This window comes from Apium graveolens, chromosome 5, assembly GCF_009905375.1.
Source record: "Apium graveolens cultivar Ventura chromosome 5, ASM990537v1, whole genome shotgun sequence".
Classification (NCBI taxonomy): Eukaryota; Viridiplantae; Streptophyta; class Magnoliopsida; order Apiales; family Apiaceae; genus Apium; species Apium graveolens.
Genome location: NC_133651.1, coordinates 186,745,415 through 186,752,069, shown reverse-complemented (window position 1 = coordinate 186,752,069; position 6,655 = coordinate 186,745,415). Strand labels below are relative to the sequence as shown.

The 6,655-nt window shown below is 37.5% G+C and overlaps 1 non-coding gene across 1 annotated transcript; it reads left to right on the top strand.

The window, feature by feature from the left end:
- The first annotated feature begins 362 nt into the window (after nt 1-362).
- Nucleotides 363-467, top strand: LOC141663413 (small nucleolar RNA R71). The gene has a single exon (XR_012551485.1). It is a non-coding gene; the product is annotated as a small nucleolar RNA R71 (small nucleolar RNA).
- Nucleotides 468-6,655: the final 6,188 nt, after the last annotated feature.

Here is a 6,655-nt window from a genome sequence, read left to right as displayed (position 1 = left end):
CAAACTGAGCTGATTCACTAGATATAGCCCATTGCTCTGTCATATGCGGACCTGCACACAACTCACAAACACTAATTATCTGCTTAACACCATAGTTTGCCAGAGAATTGATCTTTATAGACAACGCCTTTAGTTGAGCAGTGATAGCCGTAGCTGTATCCACCTCAAGAACTCCTGCTACCTTGCTCTGTGGCAATCTCTGGGCTGGATACTGATATTCATTAGCAGTCATCTGTTCAATTAGATCATAAGCTTCCTCATAGCTCTTTGTCCATAATGCTCCACTTGCTGCTACATCGAGCATGGGTCTGGACTGTGCTCCCAACCCATTGTAAAAATAATTGATGATCATCCAATCAGGCATTCTATGATGAAGACACTTCCTAAGCATCTCCTTGTAGCGCTCCCAAGCTTCATATAAATATTCTCCTGATTCCTGTGCAAATTGAGTAAGAGCATTCCTGATTGCAGTTGTCTTCGCCACAGGGAAGAATTTAATAAGAAACTTATGAGCAAGATCTTCCCAAGTAGTAATCAAACCAGCTGGTAGAGAGTGTAACCAGCCCTTAGCCTTGTCTCTCAGAGAGAATGGGAACAGTCTCAGCTTCACAGCATCTTCAGAAACACCATTGAACTTGAAGGTGTCGCAGATCTCAATAAAGTTCCTAATGTGCATATTGGGATCTTCAGTTGGAGAACCCCCAAACTGGATTAAATTCTACACCCATTGAATTATGCCAGGCTTGATCTCAAAGGTATTAGCTGTGATAGCTGGCCGGATAATGCTAGATTGAATGTCATTGATCTTGGGTTGAGAAAAATCCATTAAGGCTTTCGTTCGTACTGCTGGATCTCCCATTATAATGAGTACGTGAAACACAAACAAATAAATCATGAAAGTAAAAGAATCTGAGTCAGTGAACTTTAACGACCACTTATGACAAGCACATAAACTAAAAATTAATACCGAGTCCCCGACAACGACGCCAAAAACTTGTTAGGGCGAAAACACGCGCTAAATACACGCAAGTATACGCGTTCGCAAGTAGTATAAGATATAAATCAGATTTGTTCCCACAGAGACTGGTTTAGGTTAAGTTCAATTTATGCACTTATACAACAATGTATGGTTATCGCTCAATGCTAAGACAAATAACAAATTGGGTTTTGATTAAACTAAGAGATTATACTAAATAACATTAACTAAGATAATTGAGGTTGAATTCCTATATATGACAAACATGGGATTCTAACTTCATTACTACTTCATTCAATAGCCTTTTGTGATGGTGATGACACTAATCAGATAACACGAAACTGATAAACGCCAACTTTCGTTGCACGAGTACCATTCTACCAGACATCCACAAAAGAGATAGAAGCTGAATAGGCACCAATTATATTGAGACCCTATATGTCTATAGAATTTGACAACATAACGGTTTAAGCACAAGTTATCTATCACGATTACACAGGGCAAGTAAGATGGTTAAAATTACCTACGAATCATGCATAACAAATATATAAACCTATGCTAGCATGGCAAGTTCTAAACCTCTATATTCACTGTCGCTTCAATAGAGATTAACACGCTATCTTATATGGTAGCTACGCACATAAGATGAATAAGCACAACCAATACTAGGATATCAATCAATCATCATACACCAAGATATCAAAATAATTAACTATTGAAATCCATAAGTAAATCCTCTGGAATCCCATGATAACGATTAGCCCATAATTGAACTCATCGTCACCATAGGTTCCAATGAAAGCATGGTATAAAATAAGGTCTTAATAAACTGAATAATAATCAAAGTACGAATAAACGAGATCTAGGTTCAACAAGAACGAAAACGAGCATCTAAAGTTACAACTAATTCAAAGAATCAGAAGTTGAAAACAAAATCTTCTTTTTCGGAGTTGTTCTGTGCTTCTAGGTCTTCTCCTTGGTATCCCAATCTTCCCGGATGATGAAAACCCTTTTTTAAGTATATATACGCCCCTAGTGGACCAGGACCCTTAAAATCGTCAAATTCCACTCAAAAAATTCTTTTTCAGCAAAATCAGCGACCAGCCGCGCCTCGGGCGGGCGCCTCAGCTCCCGGGCGGCCGCCCCACATCCCGGGCGGGAGCCTGGAGCCTGTCTGGAAAAAATTCTGATGAATCTGTTTTGGCCATAACTTGCGTTATACTCGTCAGAATTAGGCGATTCAACTGCCCACGTGAAGCTAACGAGATTCTCTACAACTAGACAATGGCCTTGGCTTCCAAATCTGATCACTTTTTATCATATTTCCTTTAAAAGCTCATTTCTTCATATAACTGATACCTGAAATGCAATAACACAAAAACACATCAAAATACCACCAACTTGAGTCCAAAACACCAATTTAAGCTTATAATAAAGCATTCCAAGTGAATATGAAATCCACTTATCGCATTTATGTATTCAGCTTTAGCTGTAGAAGTTTATATAGATTGTTGTTTCTTGATGTACCAAGATACAAGTCTTTTTCCAAGGAATTGACAACTTCCACTGATACTCTTTCGATCAACTCTACATCCAACAAAATCTGCATCTGTGTATCCAACAGCTTCAAAACCAGTTCCCTTAGGATACCATAATTCCAAGTTAGGAGTCCCCTTCAAGTATCTGAAAATACTCTTTACAGACATCAAATGTGATTCTTTTGGATTGGCTTGAAATCTTGCACATAGACATGTTGCAAACATGATGTCTGGTCTACTTGCTGTTAAGTAAAGCAATGATCCAATCATCCCTCTGTAGCTTGAGATATCTAAACTCTTGCCCTTTTTATCCTCGTCCAACTTTGTTGTAGTAGACATAGGTGTAGATGTAGGTGAACAATCAACCATTCCGAACTTTTTCAAAAGATCCTTGACATATTTAGTTTGGCTGATGAAGATACTATCACTTCTTTAGCTGACTTGAAGTCCAAGGAAGTAACTCAGTTCCCCCATCATACTCATTTCATATTCACTTTGCATAAGCTTGGAGAATCTTTGATACAGCTTCTTATTAGTAGAACCAAAGATGATATCATCCACATAGATCTGAACTATGATCATAGCTTCACCATATTTCTTGTAGAAGAGAGTCTTGTCTATGGTTCCTCTAGTAAAACCATACTTCAATAGGAAATGTGGTAGTGTGTCATACCAAGCTTTAGGTGCCTGTTTTAGTCCATATAGAGCCTTGAGTAACTTATACCTAAAATTTGGAAATTTTGGATCCTCAAAGTCAGGAGGTTGTTGCACATAAACTTCTTCTTCTAACTCACCATTCAGAAAGGCACTTTTGACATCCATTTGATACACTTTAAAATTTGAATGTGCATCAAATGATAGAAAAATTCTTATAGCTTTAAGTCTTGCAACAGGAGCAAAAGTTTCATCATAATCAATTATTTCTTCTTGTGAGTAGCCTTTTGCAACCAACCTTGCTTTGTTTCTGGTAACTATACCATTTTCATCCATTTTGTTCCTGAACACCCATTTTGTTCTAATAATACTTCTGTTCTTTGGTGCAGGAACTATCTTCCAGACTTTGCTTCTTTCAAACTGATTCAGCTCTTCCTGCATGGTAGATATCTAATCAAGATCCAATAGAGCTTCATCAATTTTCTTAGGCTCTACTTGAGACAGAAAACATGCATGTAGGCACTCATTAGCAGTTGCACTTCTAGTCCTCACACCAACAGTAGGATCACCAATAATTGCTTCTCTAGAGTGAATTCTATCCCACTTCCTTGTGTGAGTTTGTTAACTTGTGCCTTCGTCATTTTCTTCATTATTGGTATGACTGGTAGATCCTTCTTCTCTTTCTCCCCCTGAGTTTGTGCTATCAAATTCAGGTGTTTGAGATGAGCTTCCATTCCCATGATTTTCCTATTCAGTAGTCTCTTCATTCATCATTTGTTGTGCATTTACTTCATCTTCTCCATCAGAATCACTATCAATGTTAAGGTTTTCAAATACAAGGGCTTCAACTTCATTATCATCAAGGCATTCCAAGCCTGGACACTTGTCATCATCAAAGGTCACATTTTTGTTTTCCATGATCTTCTTTTGATCAATCACATAGACTTTGTAGGCTGTTCTTTCTAGTGAATATCCCAGAAAAATTGCTTCAAAGACCTTTGAGTCAAATTTTCCCATATATGTAGAGTTGTCTTTCAAAATGTAACACTTCCAAATACATGAAGATGCTTTACAGTAGGCTTTCTCTTGGACATGATTGAGTAGGGTGACTTGCCATGTGCCTTGTTAATGAGATATCTGTTCTGAGTATAACATGTAGTGTTGACAGCCTCTTCCAAGAAACTTATTGGCAATTTGGCATCTTGCACCATTATTCTAGCAGCTTCAATCAATGTTTTGTTCTTTCTCTCAACTACTCCATTTTGTTGAGGTGTCCTGGCAGGTGAGAATTCTTGAACAATGCCTTTGCCTTTGCAGAATTCACTTAATGTAGCATTTCTGAATTCTGTTCCATTGTCACTTCTCAGTCTTTTCACACAATTGTAATCTTCATCCTGTTTTTCTATCTTCTTGATGTGCTCAATTATGATATGTGGAGTTTCATCTTTAAAGTACATGAACTCTACCCAAGTGTATCTTGAGAAATAATCCACCGTCACAAGTGCATATCTGTTCCTTGAAATTGATAAGACATTTACTGGACAAAACAAGTCCATGTGAATAAGCTGCAAGGGTGCAATAATAGAATTCACAGTTTTTGACTTGTGACTAGATCTTTTCATCTTTCCTTTCTGACAAGCTTCACAGACTTCAACTTGAGCAAACTCCAGCTTGGCCATATCTCTCACTAACTCCTTTTTGACTAAGTTATTAATTGCCTTGAAATTCAAGTGAGACAGCTTCTTATGCCATAGCTTGCTTTGTTTTTCTGATGCCTTGATGTAGAAGCAGCAAATACCATCCTTATTTGTTGAGTTCAAGTCTGCAACAAACAAGCTTCCTTTCCTTGCTCCTTTTAGAGAAATTTCACCAGTTTTCTTGCTGATAAAGGTGCATTCTTCTTTTTGAATAAAACTTCAAAGCCTTTGTCTGCAAATTGGCTAACACTGAGAAGATTCACCTCAAGACCAGCTAATAGTGCTACATCATCAATGTCAACATTTTCAGAAACAATCTTGCCATATCTCATTGTGAATCCTTTGCTGTTGTCTCCAAAGGTCACCAATAGGCCAGCTTTCTCCTCAAACTGTGATAGTAGTACCTTATCACCTGTCATATGTCTTGAACATCCACTATCAATGACCCATATGACTTTCTTCACTTTGCCCTGTGATTTAGATGAGGATGATTCTCCTTGCTCCAAGGCCATGACTGCATAGTTTCCAAGTTCTTCATCTTCATCATTTTCAGAGTCATCCCAACTTTTACCTTCTGCAATATAAGTTTTGCTTTGCTGTTTCTTCAGAAGAGCTTCATACTTTGCTTCAAGTTCAAGATAAGCCTTATCTTTCTTTGCCTTATTGGGTTTCCTGTATTCTGTAGCAAAGTGGCCTAGTTCATCACAACTGAAGCACCTTATATTAGATCTGTCAACAGATCCAGTTTTGTAACCACTCTTGCTATCAGAATTGTACTTCCCTTTTTCCTTCCAGCTGTTATCTTTGTTGAAAGACCGTCATTTACTTTTGAAGTATCTTGGCTTCCTTACTTTAATGTTAGAGAATTTTCTATCCAGATAGGCCATTGACTGATCTAGCTCATCCAGTTCTTCAAGAGTATAGAACTCATCCTTTTCCAATTTCCAGAATGACTTGTTCCTGTGAATCAATTGTTCTCTGCTCACTTGTTGAGGCAACTGAAATATGAGATCTTGGTTCATCATTAAATGTTTGACCTTTTTTTACTATTAAAGCACTTGAGCCATCTACAACATGTCATTGGCCAGATCTCAATGATTGCCTTTGAATCATCTCTAGTTCATATGTTTTGAGAATTCCATATAGAACTTCCAGAGTTATTCTTCTCAAGTCTCTTCCTTCCCTGATTGCTGAGATTTTCTGTTTCAAATGATCAGGAAGAGTAAACAAGAACTTTAGATTCACATCTTCAGCTTCATATTACTTGTCATGAAGCTGCAAGTCATTTATCAGCTTATTGAATCTTTCAAACACATCAGTAATGATTTACTTAGGCTTAGCCATGAAACCCTCATACTGTGAAATCAGTATCCTTCTTTGATTAGATCTAACCTACTCAGTTCCTTCATAGAGTATTTCAATATTCTCCCATATTTGCTTGGCAGTGTCACAGTTAACAATATTTTTGTACATCACATTGTCAAGTGACTCAATCAATATCAATTGCAAGTTGCTATCCAGGGAGACTTTCTCCTTTTCAGAGTCAGAATACTCAGCTGGATCTTTGGAAGCATAATGAGCTGGTATGACCATGTCTCCATCTGTAGATTCCTCAACTCTTACCATAGGAATGAAGGGTCCATTCTTGAGGATCTGAATATAGAATGGATTGGCCATCTTATAAACAACATCATTTTCTTTTTCCAAATAGTGTAGTTAGATTTTTCAAAGGTAGGAATTTTGATGTTACTAATTTTCTGTGTATTCATTCTTCCAAGATCTTGAATTTG